This window comes from Dermacentor silvarum, chromosome 2 (genome assembly GCF_013339745.2).
Source record: "Dermacentor silvarum isolate Dsil-2018 chromosome 2, BIME_Dsil_1.4, whole genome shotgun sequence".
Classification (NCBI taxonomy): domain Eukaryota; kingdom Metazoa; phylum Arthropoda; class Arachnida; order Ixodida; family Ixodidae; genus Dermacentor; species Dermacentor silvarum.
In genome coordinates, this window is record NC_051155.1 from 35,308,348 (window position 1) to 35,322,448 (window position 14,101).

Genomic DNA, 14,101 nt, shown 5'->3' on the forward strand with positions numbered 1-14,101 from the left:
TCGGTCTATGCTCGTACTTCGGATGCTTCATTCAGAATTTCGCCGCCATCGTATCGCCCCCGACGAAGCTCCTAGGGGGCAACGGGCTCCTCACCTCGTGGTGATCAGAGTGCGACGAGGCGTTCACGAGTCTTCGTTGTTTGCTGACTCCCCCCCCCCCCCCCCCCCCTCAATTTTGCGCCACTGCGATCCGACGGCCCCTACAGAGGTACACAGATGCCAGAGGTGTTGACCTTGGCGCTGTCTTCGCGCAACGCAAGCTAGGGTTCCCTGAGTATGTCGTCGCTTATGCCAGCCGAACGCTTACGAAAGCCGAGCATAATTACACCGTGACAGAAAAAGAATGTCTCGCGATCATCTGGGCTCTTACTACGTTCCGGCCATATTTGTATGGCCGCCCATTTGATGTAATCACGGACATCCGCGTATACTCTACCGCAGCGGACGACACCACTCGGACGCCGATGCCCTCTCGCGCTCTCCCTTGGCTGACAACAATATATCTCGGTTGACTGTGTATTCCATCCACTTTCGCACCATCGCTTCTAAACAGCGCAAGGACCCCTCGATTGCGTCACTTACAGGCTGGCTCTCTGATCCATCGACCAGATCACCAACCCGTGCTTTGCACCGTCAAGCTCACCATTTCGCCATTCGCGACGACCTGCTTAACCGGAGCAATTACAGCTCCGACGGCCTCCGGTGGTTGTTAGTAGTGCCTTGCAGCCTGCGTTCCGATATTTGCGAAGCTTTCCACGCCGATCCCCAGTGTGCCCACTCTGGCGTTTTCAATACTTACCAGCGCCTTCAACAGCCGTACTACTGGCGAGGGATGTACAGCTACGTTCAAAAGTTCGTACGCTCTTGTCTCGATTGCCAGCGCCGGAAATCTTCACCCCGCCTCTCGCCAGCCGGGATGCAACCTTTACCTTGCCCCACCCGGCCCTTTGGATGCGTCGGTATAGATTTGTACGGGCCCCTTCCCATGACATCGGCTGGAAACCGCTGGGCTATTGTGGCAGTTGACCACCTTACGCGATACGCTGAAACTGGGGCGCTTCCGGCAGCTACTGTGCGCTACGCTGCCTCCTTCCTGCTTCGTCGATTCATCTACGTGACGGGCCACCCCAGGAGCTGCTCAGTGACCGCGGACGTGTCTTCCTCTCGCAAGTAGTTGAAGCTGTCTCATAGAGTGCCACGTTGTTCATCGCACAACAACGGCGTACATTCTCAAACCAATGGACTCACGGAACGATTCAACCGTACGCTCGGCGACATGCTCTCAATGTACGTCTCCTCCGTCCACACGAACTGGGACGCCATTCTGCCCTTCGTCGCCTACGCGTGCAATACCGCTACGCAGAGCACTACTGGTTTTTCACCATATTTCTTATTGTACGGGCAGCGCCCATCGCACACCATCGACACGATGCTACCATACCGGCCCGACGCATCTGAATGTGCGCCCATTTCTGAGACGGTGAGACATGCCGAAGAGTGCCGCGACCTCGCCAGGGCCTTTACCTCCAATGACCAAGAGGGCCAGAAGAACACTCGCGGTCACACCACCTCTGCGCCCACCTTTCTTCATGGAGCGCTTGTGTGGCTCTCAGTTCCTTCCGCTGCACCTGGTCTGTCTTCCAAGTTAACGCCCAAGTATGAAGGTCCCTACCACATCGTCGAGCGTGTATCACCCGTCAACTATGTGATTGAGCCCGTTGAACCATCTTCGGACATGCGCCGTCGCGGACGCGACATTGTCAACGTCGAGCGCCTCAAGCTGTTTTATGATCCCCTAATAGCGATGAACTGTTAGGTCGCCGGACGGCTCCCTTTTTCGTCCCCAGGGTAACTGTAATTAAGAAGAAGGACGATGAAGTGGCGCATCCTTACCAGCGCTGTCTAGTGGGGAAGTCTCTCCAGCGCATCACTCGGACTACGCCGCTCGCGCTCGCGGTTCCCTGAACTGATCGGACGGTCAGCGTTACGCTTGCGTGCAATAAACGCCTTTACAATATATATATATATATATATATATATATATATATATATATATTGTAAAGAGGTTTATTGGGCGAGTCCAACAAACAGGCGGTAGCTCGGAACAGCACGCAGGGAGAACAAGATGGTGGTGTTCGAATGCCGATCTCGTGCCTTTTTCTCGTGATGATGATCGCTCAGCCCACGATGTCATTCTCTTCATTATAATTGCCCCCGTCGAGAAAGGTGGAGCCATCCTGGCGATCTAACAGGTTGGGACAAGAGGGTCGAAGTACGGCTTGAGGCGGTCTACGTGAACAACATCACGTCCACGTCGACGACGGTCGCCGGGCGGCGTAAGAGGTTCGATGACGTAGTTTACGGGGGAGCTACGCTCGACGACGCGGTAGGGACCATGATAACTGGAGAGCAGTTTGGATGACAAGCCAGGAGCGCAGGGCGGTACATGAAGCCAGACAAGTGCTCCAGGAGCGAATGTTGCGACAGGAGGGTGGTCATCATCGCGGGCGTTTTTCTGGCGTTGTTGGTCAGCCGTAGTAAAGCGCTTGGCCAGTTGGCGGCAATCTTCAGCGCAACGGGCGGCTTCCGACACGGGCGTGCACTCTGAGGCATCTGGTGCGTATGGCAGCAACGTGTCGATAGTGTGCGACGGCTGGCGACCGTACAGAAGGAAGAAGGGGGAAAACCCGGTTGTGACTTGCGTAGCGGTGTTATACGCGTATGTCGCAAATGGAAGAACCAGGTCCCAGTTTGTTTGATCAGATGCAACATGTGTCGCAAGCATGTCGCCCAGTGTCCGATTAAACCGCTCAGTCAGACCGTTCGTCTGAGGGTGGTAGGCAGTACACGTCTGATGTACAATATTGCACTGGTGGAGAAGTGCTTGAATTACATCGGAAAGAAATACGCGGCCACGGTCACTGAGGAGTTCACGAGGAGGACCGTGTCGCAGCACAAAACGATTGAGGATGAAAGAGGCGACGTCCTGTGCTGTCGCCGTGGGAAGAGCAGCGGTTTCCGCGTATCGTGTAAGGTGGTCGACAGCAACGATAGCCCATCGGTTTCCCGCTGTGGTGAAAGGTAAAGGTCCATAGAGGTCAATTCCAACGCGGTCGAATGGGCCGTCTGGGCACGGAAGGGGCTGTAATGAGCCTGCGGCAGGATGCGGTGGTTTTTTTCGTCGCTGACACTCGTGGCAGCCGCGAATGAACTTGCGGACAAAGCGAAACATTCCGCGCCAGTAGTACCTTTTGCGTAAGCGTTCATGGGTCTTGAAGACACCGCCGTGAGCACACTGAGGGTCGGAGTGAAAGGACGCGCAGATTGTAGAGCGCAGCGTTCGGGGGATCACTAGGAGCCACTTCCTACCATCTGGCGAGTAGTTCCGCCGGTACAAGAGGCCATCACGAATGCTGAAGTGCGAAGCTTGGCGTCGCAGTGTTCGAGTGGACGAAAGGGTGGGTGCCTCGGATAAAACGTCAAGAAGTGAAGCGATCCATGGATCGCGGCGCTGTGCAGAGGACACGGTGGCGACGTCAAGAGCTGACAGTGGGTGGTCTATAGTGGATATGGACGCAGTTTCGGTGGATAGTGGTGACCGCGACAGTGCATCAGCATCGGCATGCTTGCGTCCGGAACGATATATAACGCGGATATCAAACTCTTGAAGTCGAAGAGCCCAGCGGGCAAGGCGACCTGACGGATCCTTCAGCGAAGACAACCAACATAATGCGTGATGATCCGTAACTACATCAAACGTGCGGCCATATAAGTATGGGCGGAACTTGACAAGCGCCCAAACTATTGCCAAGCATTCTTTCTCGGTGACGCTATAGTTTGACTCAGCCTTGGTGAGCGTTCTGCTGGCGTATGCGACGACATACTCTGGGAACCCAGGCTTTCGTTGTGCGAGAACAGCACCCAGGCCGACACCGCTGGCGTCTGTGTGAACCTCAGTTGCGGCCTTAGGATCGTAGTGGCGCAGTATAGGTGGTGACGTCAGGAGACGGCGGAGGGTGGAGAAGGCTTGGTCACACTCAGAAGACCACGACGAAAGACTGGTGGCGCTGCCTAACAGTTGGGTCAAAGGCGCAATTATAGAGGCGAAGTTGCGCACAAACCGGCGAAAGTAGGAGCACAACCCTACGAAGCTTCTTAACTGCTTTAGAGTCGTCGGTTTGGGAAAGTCTGTGAAGGCACGTAGTTTGGCCGGGTCCGGAAGTACACCGTCCTTTGATACGACGTGACCGAGAATTAATTGTAAGTTTTCGCGCAGCAAAACGACACTTCTTGAGATTGAGTTGGAGCTGGCGTTCTTCAGAGAAGTCAGGACATGGTTGAGGCGTTCGAGATGGGTTGCGAAATCTGGCGCAAAGACAACAATGTCGTCGAGGTAGCAGAGACATATGTGCCACTTCAAACCCCGCAGAACCGAGTCCATCATGCGCTCGAAGGTGGCAGGCGCATTGCAAAGGCCGAAGGGCATGACATTAAATTCATATAGACCGTCAGGCGTGACGAAGGCCGTCTTTGAACGGTCGGCCTCTGCTAAAGGTACCTGCCAATACCCGGAACGCAAATCTAACGATGAAAAAAACTCGGCACCTTGTAAGCAATCAAGGGCATCGTCAATTCTGGGTAAAGGGTACACGTCTTTCCGAGTGACCTTGTTTAGGCGCCGGTAATCCACGCAGAAGCGAATCGAGCCATCTTTTTTTTTAACGAGAACCACAGGGGATGCCCACGGACTTTGTGAAGGGCGAATAACTTCGCGTTTAAGCATATCGTCAACCTGGGCGGTAATAACTTGACGTTCCGCGGTGGAGACACGGTACGGACGTTGTCGCACTGGCGAGTTGGAGCCGGTGTCGATGTAGTGAACAATGGTAGAAGTTCGGCCAAGGGCACGTTGGGCAACATCGAAAGACTCGCGGAACTGGTAGAGCAGCTGGAGAAGGGCAGAGCGTTCAAATGGCGACAGTCCGTCTGCGATCGACGAATTGAATAGGTCGGCAGCTGGTACATCAGAAGGGTTAAGAGCACTGACGGCGGCGAGGTCGCGTCGAGCGGAATCTTGCTGCACGGGAAAAATTTGGCCGATATCAATGGGTTGCACGCATCCAAGAGATTCACTTTTAAGCAGTTGGATGGGATACGGAAGAGGATTTGTGAGGCAGAGAGCGCTTGTTCCGTTCGAAATAGACAGGGTCGAATAAGGCAGAAGAAGTGGCTTCCGACTTAGAAAGAGGCGTGATGGTTCAAAGAATGCAGCTTCGTCACATATGCTGTTGCAGAACACGGGGAGCAAAACAGTTGATGTCGGCGGAATTTCTGTGTCCTCTGTGATGACGAGCTTGTGGGCGGCTTGAGTGTGGTTGTAGGGCGGGTCACACAACGGGAAGAGCTCAAGTTCAGATCTGGCACAATCAATAACGGCGTGATTACACGATAGAAAGTCCCAGCCAAGTATGATGTCGTGCGAGCAGGATGAAAGGACGATAAACTCAACAATATAGAGTTCTTTAGCGATGATAAGTCGAGCAGTGCAGGCGGCTATAGGGCGAACAGGGTCTCCATTCGCTGTACGTAAGGGCATCATCTCAAGAGGTGTAGTCACTTTTCGAAGCTTGCGGCAAAGTTTGGCATCTATAACAGAAACGGCAGCACCGGTATCGACAAGAGCATACGCATGGGTGCCTTCAACAAAAACTTCGACAATATTCGACGGCAAAGTTCGAGGACTTGAGCATTTCGACAGCGCAGTTCTTGCGTCTTGAACTGCGGAGGCTAGTTTCCCTCATTTTCAGGGCCTGGTCGACGACGCATGGGCGACAAGGAGCGGCGACGGGGTGAAGGTGAGCGACGAGACGTGGGTTGCGGATAGTCACGTGAAGACATGCTTGTTTGGGGATCCGGACTTTCATAACAAGAGCGGGGACGATCCATGTAGTTCGGTGAACGGGCGTCTGAGTAACCTGGGGCGCGACGACGGCAGTGTCGGGCGATATGACCAGGGCCGCCGCATGCAAAACAGATCGGCCGGTTGTCGTGCGTTCGCCAGGGATTTGCAGTGATGGGAGCAGCCCATGTCATGGACGGCTGAGTCGGGGCTGCAGCATACGACACACCATGGAACGGCGAGCGCTGTTGTAGCTGCTGCCGCTTTACTACCTCAGCGTAACTAAGAGGCGCGGCGACAGGGTGCTGCTGAATGGGCACCGGCGTGGCCTCGGAAATCTGTTCCTGAATGACGTGTCGAAGCACGGGAGCCAACGGGATTGGTTGCTGCAGTTGCTGCTGCTGTGGGAGCTCCTGACGCTGAGCAAACGGCAGGAGAGACAACTGACGGGCCACTTCCTCACGCACAAAGTCTTTCATTTGTGCGAGAAGGTATGACTGGTCAGGCACGACGTCCAGTGCAGCGAGTGGTTGGTTGTACGTCTGAGATGAACGTCGAGTGAGAGCTCGCTGCCTTCTCAATTCGTCATAGCTCTGGCACAGGGTTACCACTTCAGACACAGTGCCAGGAGACTTCGCAAGAAGCATTTGAAAGACATCGTCGTCGACGCCCTTCATAATGTGCTGTATTTTGGCACTTTCGCTCATTGAGGCATCGACGCGCCTGCACAGATCGATTATGTCCTCAATATAGGCGGTAAAGGTTTCATTGGGTTCCTGTGCCCGTGTGCGCAGCCGTTGTTCGGCGCGTAACTTCCGCACGGCAGGGCGACCGAAAACGGCAGATATTGCCTCCCTGAAAGCGGACCAGTTCTCAAATTCAGATTCGTGGTTCGTATACCACAGCTTCGCCACGCCAGCCAGGTAAAAGTTCGCGGTACTCAACTTAGCAGCGTCATCCCACTTGTTGGGTCCACTAACTTTTTCGTAGGACGACAGCCAGTCCTCGACGTCCTGGTCTTCGGTACCCGAAAATACCGGGGGGTCTCGCTGGCGAACCGGGCCGGGGCAAACGGCGGCCGGGAGAGGTGGCGGCGGTTGGGTAGCGTCAGCTGGCATGGTCGAGTGCAACGTGCGTGATTGGAGTTCCAGGGCGCCGGCGATGTGCGTACCCAGCACGATCCACCAAATGTAAAGAGGTTTATTGGGCGAGTCCAACAAACAGGCGGTAGCTCGGAACAGCACGCAGGGAGAACAAGATGGTGGTGTTCGAACGCCGATCTCGTGCCTTTTTCTCGTGATGATGATCGCTCAGCCCACGATGTCATTCTCTTCATTATAATATATATATATATATATATATGAAGACACCACTTTAAGTCACGTGGCAAAGTGGTGGAGGTGCTCGGTACTTCTCACCAATGCCGCAGACTCCTCCTGGGAGCGGAAGCACCAGCCCTTTGTTAGACGACAGTCTTCTCCATCGGACCAGCCGCAAGATCCGGGGACTTCCTCCTGAAGACAACGCAGCGCTTCAGACCACCTCAACCGGTATAGAAAGTGCAATGACGAACCGGTACACACTTCAGAACCCACCGGTGCCGAAGGCGGTCCGTGGCGACGTCTTCGAAAGCATCGAAGACTGGATGACCGACTTGGAGTGCGCGGGCGAATAGAACAAATGGGACGAAGCGACTAAACATAGGAATGTCTACTTTTGCCTGGAGTACGGCACGCGTACATGGTTTCAAAACCGTGAGGAGCAACTGACGCCGTGGCGCGAGTTCCGCCGTCAGCTACTAGACACCTACTCCAGTGCTGATCGCCGCGAACGAGCTGAACGAGCGATCCAGGCCCTTGTACAGCTTGCCAACGAAAGCGTTACCGCGTTCGTCGAAGATATGACGCGCCTCTTCAGACGAGCAGACCCTTGACTGACCGAGGACAAGAAGTTGCGTCACCTGATGGGAGGATAGAAGGAGCAGCTTTCGCTGGTCTGGGGCACAATCCTCCGAAGACTGTCGCCGAATGTTTAGCTGAGGCAGTAGTGTGAAATAGATCCTTCAGCATTGCTTGAACTTTTAAGAGCGGCAAGTGAACGCGACTACAGACATTTTGACGGCCATCGGAAGCAACAATGACAACATTCGAGAACTCACCCGCGCCGTTGTGCGCTTAGAAATACTGAAGGTTTATGGCACGCCACAAGCCACGGTGAGCTTCATTGCGAGTGTCATAAAGCATGCAGTGCGCGAAGCACTCCCGTCCACCTTTCCTTTTGCTGACACCGCGCCTGCACGTTCTGTACACCACCGTGCGACTTACGGAGATGTTTAGAGACACCAGGCTTCGTCAACTTTGCTGTTTGTTCAGGCCGCTCATCCGGTTTCCCTTCCACCAGCCCAACCGGTGCAGTACATCGAAGAACGATGCACGCCTCCACCGTTTCCTCATGCGACTCCTCCTGTTGTGCTTCCGCAGGAGCAACCGGTGCATTATGCCGACGATCAACTAATGTCCCCTCGGAAGTCGGACGTTTGGCGCACTCCGGATCACCGTCCTCTGTGCTTTCACTGTGTTAAGGCAGATCATTTGTACGGTTAGTGCCTATACCGACGCCTTGGCATCCGAGGCTTTTCCATCTACTCACCGCCACCCCGACTGGGCCAACGACCTCGGGACATTGAAGGTTATCTGGCTCAGCAGCGCATGCCACCGCCTACCGGGCGGCAGTCGCGGTCGCCGTCGCCAAGGCGATTTTCACCATCACCCCAGCGGTATTTGAGCGGACGATCGCCAAGTCCAAACTGACTACAGCGGCCTTTGGGGGAGAGGCGGCTGGCAGTCGGCGCGCTGAAGACCTCCAATCGACGCGAATAACGAAGGGTACCGATCCGACATCAACTGGGCGGAACGACAGCAGCTGAACGGAATAACCGGTTTTCGCTCGACATACTGGTTGTGATCGACAGTTACCCCGGTCAGCGCTTCAGTGGATACCGGAGCGGACTATTCTATATTAAGCGGGAAGATGACGACGTGTATTGAGAGCAGATCCTGTCCTGATTCGATATAAAAGTGATGCTTCCTCTCGATGAAATCTCTTAGTTACGCAGGGCATATGTGGTGGAACCCAAAGCGACCCAAAGTGATTTCGAATGTCCAATTTTTTCACTTGATCACTCTTTGGAGCCTTGATTTTGGGAGGATGATAGAGCGCTGCGTATGCAAGCGCATCAGCTTTTTCGGTGCCAGTAATACCAATGTGGGAGGGTATCCACTGAAACTTTACCGTGAAGCCTTTGTTCTTGAGTTCTTTCACAAGGGCTAATGATTTCCGCGGGAACTTGGTGGATGGCGAACCGCGGTATAGTTGTTGTAACGCGGCCTTTGAGTCCGTAAGGACAACCACCTTCTGCAAAGGCAGAGTCTTTAGTTTGCGCAGAGCAAAAGCTGTTGCTACGCCTTCCACAACTGTCGACGAGGCCATACAGTCCAGACGGCCAGATCATGTATATTTCAGAGAGGGAATACAAAGTGCAGCTGCACAGCGGTCTTCGTCTACTTTGACAGAGCCATCTTTGTATACTTGTAGGTGGTTCGGGTAAGTGGTGTGCCAATGTTGTAGGACTAATGACTTGGCTTCTGCAGATGAAATGCAGCTCTTTGACTGCAATCGTGGTATACTTAAGTCGCATGTGATGTCCTCGAATGTCCAGGGCGGTTCTATCTTTTCCCTCTGTCTCGAGCAGCGCAATCCTAAGACCCGAAGTGTGTTCAGTGCTGCATAAAAATGTGACCGTGGCCTCTTACTTATACGTCTTAACAGGGCTTCGCCGGGCGTAGACTGACTCAATCGTAGTAACTGGATCATGAGACTCTAGGAAGCCTGAAGTCGCAGAGGGCGTGACTAAGCTTCGTAGAGCACTTTCTTGTTCGACGCTGGCTCAGGGACTCCAAGGCAAAGTCGAATACCTTTTCTGTGGATGGCTTCTAAGCGCTCGTATTGGCTATCTGAGGGTGACATCAGGGGTAGCTGGTACAGGATCCAATTGGTAACCAACGCTGTATGTAGCCGTAGCATCGCCGTCGGGTGGTTGCCCCAGCGTATGCCAGCGACTCGCTTGAGCACATGTAGCCTCTGTGACGATGACGCCACAACGTGGTCAACAGCGCGGCGCCAGATTAGCCTGTGGTCCAAGGTAACGCCAAGAAATCGGACGTTGGTGACTTGTCGAATGTGGTACTCGTCCATATTCAGCTTCAAGCGTGTAGATTTTCTTTTAACTCCAGGAAATACTATGAATGATGATTTCTCTGCTGAGAGTGATAGTCCAAGCGTTGCCAAGTGGCCCTGAATGGCATTTACTGCTCCCTGGGCTATTCGTGCGAGGCGCCGATGCTGGTAGCCGGAGACCCATATGCAGATATCATCGGCATATATATAGAATCATCGGAGATATATAGAATCCTCGGAGCTTATATATATATAGAATCCTATATCTATATATATATATATCCTAAATATATAATATATAATATATATAAACATAAATATATATAAATATAAATATATATAAATATATATATATATATATATATATATATATATATATATATATATATGGTGTCTCTGTCCACTGATTTGACTGCTTTAGCCGGTCCGCTGCGCGATGGCACCACTGTGTTCTCGGTTCCTGAAGGAGGTTTCAGGCTTGGGAAATCAGTTTCACTCTATTTGATGTCGTCTGACTCTCTGCGACTCTCCGTCTTTTTCTTCGTCTTATTCTTCTCATCCTTTGCTGTTGGCCTCAAGATAAACGTTTTCTTTCGCTTTATTGCCGCTGCCCGCGTAGGACACTTGCTATAACTAGCTGGATGACCACCACTACAGTTTTCACAAAGAAAGTTCTCCTTGCACGTGCATGTTTTGAAATCATGCGGTCCTCCACATCTCTTACACCGCTGATCACCACGGCAGTACTTGGCCACATGTCCATAGCGCTGGCACTTGAAGCACCGCGGTGGTGTCTCAACGTAGTCAATGGTCTCGTGTCTTGTGAAGCCCAAGTTGATCTTCTCTGGACAATCTGTGTTTGGAGCGAACGTTAGAACCACGGTGCTGGTTCACCTGGACTCCCATTCGGATTCGGAAGTTTGGACGCGTCGCGTGACTCTCCTTGCATGATAAACACCTTGTTGTTTTAGGTAGTTCAACAGTTCCTCGTCGGTGTACCACTTCGGCCCTCCTCTAATAATACAAGTGTTTTGTAGGTACGAATTGGGCACTCGGGCTGAGATCGCAGTCCCTGAGATTGACTTGCAACTGAGAGGGGCGTTCACATGTTCTTCTGTCTGTACATCTAGGAGTAGCGCCCCTTGAGCAGTAAATCGGCTCCTAAGTGGTGATGCGCCAATAATTTCTTCAATTTCCGTAGACACAGCAATGGGATTCACCTTTTTCAGGTCGGCTCCTTCTGTGACAGGTGTAATAATCACTGGGATTCCGACGGTCCTCTCCTTGCGGTGACGCACAAGCCTGAAGCCTTCATCGTCCAGATCTGTGATGTCAGCTATGTCACAGTCATCAATAAGCGTAGACTCGTCGTCTGTTTCTGTAGCCTTATATCTCTTACATTCACGGTTGCTCTCAGGGTCAATTGGTTGCCTCTGTCCCGGTGTCAGTTCAGGCGTAGTCATGACGGAGCTCCCGTTGCTACCAGATGGGGCTTTTCTGCAGGCTCCTATCGAAGCGGCGGGAGGCGAAGGCGCCCCCGGCCTCCGGTAGGGAAGGTATCTTGGCGAGACGTCCGAGGTCTTCGACAATTCTGGTTGACGAAACGTCGAAAAAAAATCAAAAACACTAAGGAGCGAGACAGCAGTGCAACTGTGTCGAACCAAACTTCTTCTTCCTTCCGTCACTCTCTCTGTGCAACGATGTGCGAAACGCCATGACCAACGTGAACGTCGGCGCTAGTTGCAGCGGCAGCGCCACCGCCGCGGAGCAGAGGAAGGTTCGGGAAGCCGAACGTAAACGTCAGCGTCGGCAAGCAGACCCCGAACTTTGGGCCAAGGAAGCCTAACGTAAACGTCAAAGTCGGCAGGAAACTTCTAAGGAATCAACTCGGGCTCGGCACGCCGAAGTGGAACGTCAGCGTTGTCAAGCCGACCCCGAACTCCGGGCTCGGAAAGTCGAAGCGCAACGGCAGCGTCGAGCGGCAGCTCCCGATCCCGAAGCGACGAGGCAACGCGAGTCTGCGGCCAGAGCAGCAACACGTTCGAGGCCAGTACAACGCCCGGGCTTCGACGGTGCTGACGGTGAGGCCAGTACAACGGTGCTGACGCACGGTTCAAGCGCGACTTCCTCGATCGGAGCTTCGGGCACAGCTGCAACGTGTGCGACCGGCTTTGGTTCGACAACAACCTGAGCGAGGTCGGGAGCGTCCAGAACGAACGTCAGCGTAACGCGGCCGTCGGCGTGCTTCGACGCCAGTTCAGCAACAACACCAGCGACTTGCTGCAGTTCGTGGTGTGCTCCGCGTGCAAGGAGGCTCTAACGTCAGGAAAGGTTCCGGTGATGAGCGTGAGCAACGGCTACTGATACCCGCCGAAACCCGAGCACCTCCCCGCGCTGAACCCGGTCGAAGAACGGAACCACCTTCAGGGGAACGTGCATAGACCTCGTCTTCGCAAATTTCAAACTCGACCCTCTGCAGCAAGATCCATTGACGCTACACTTCACCGATCACAAAGCCATCGTCTTCAAGATAGCGCGCGCACCGACGCGATGAATCACGTACGATCTCTAAATAAAGACGCAACAACCCCGTACAAACGTCTCCTCTTTTCTCAATACATTCTCTCACTCCTTTCATTGGGTTGTGTTGCCAAGTGAAACGAAACGGAAACTCGACGCGCACCTCCCGCGATGCTTTCGGATCCCACCATGGTTGCCCGTATGGTGAGACGATGTGATTGTTTTTGTGGCGGCGTCGGTCATTTTCCGTCTGCCAACAAAGTCATCTAAGGATTTCGCCTTAAAAAATCGCTAAAGTGTATAGGCGAGTTGTTACACCCTTCGGAAGAACTAGGGGTATGTTTGTTGGCTGTTCGCCTTCCACGCAGGTTGCGTTATAGCACCATGCCATCAGTTTTCACCTCCGCAGTGACAAACCTCTCTACCTAGCCTCCAAATATCCATCCGCTAAAAGGCCTAGTAAGAAATAAAAATAAAGGATAACTAGCCAGAATTAGACCGATAGCTCGAAGTACTGTCTTACGTGGAGCGAATACATACCTCACTATTACCATCTTCTGATCATACGAAGAGTAGGCATCCCTGCTTGCTTGCGCATGAGATATGATTCGTCATCATCTATGTTTACTGTAGGACGAAAAGCTCTCCCTGCGATTTCCAATTACCCCTGTCCTGTGCTAGCTGATTCCAACTTGCGCCTGCAAATTTCCTAACTTCATCACCCCACCTAGTTTTCTGCATCCTCGACTGCGCTTTCCTTCTCTTGGTATCCATTCTGTAGCTCTAATGGTCCACCGGTTATCCATCCTACGCAATGCGTGGCCTGCCCAGCTCCACTTTTTCGCGTAATGTGAACTAGAATATCGGCTATCTCTGTTTGTACACTGATCAACACCACTCTCTTCCTGTCTCCTAACGTTAGGCTTAACATTCTTCATTCCCTCGCTCTTTATGTGGTCCCTAACTTGTTCTCGAGCTTGTTTATTAACCTCCAAGTTTCTGCCCATGTGTTAGCAACGGTAGAATGCAATGATTGTGCACTTTTCTTTTCAACCACACTGGTAATCTCCCAGTCAGAATTTGGTAATGGCTGCCGTATGCACTCCAGCCCAATTTTATTCTTCTATAAATTTCTTTCTCATGATCAGGGTCCCCTGTGAGCAATTGACCTAGATAAACGTACTCCTTTGCCGACAATAGAGGCTGGCTGGCGATCCTGAATTCTTGTCCCCTTGCCAGGCTATTGAACATTATCTTTGCCTTCTGCATATTAATCTTTAACCCCACCCTTACACTTTCTCGATTAAGGTTATCAATCATTTGTTACAATTTGTCCCCATTATTGCTGAATAGGACAATGTCCGAAAATTGCTGAGATACTCGCCGTTGACGCTCACTCCTAAGGCTTCCCAGTCTAAGAGCTTGAATAATTCTAAGCAAGCAAGA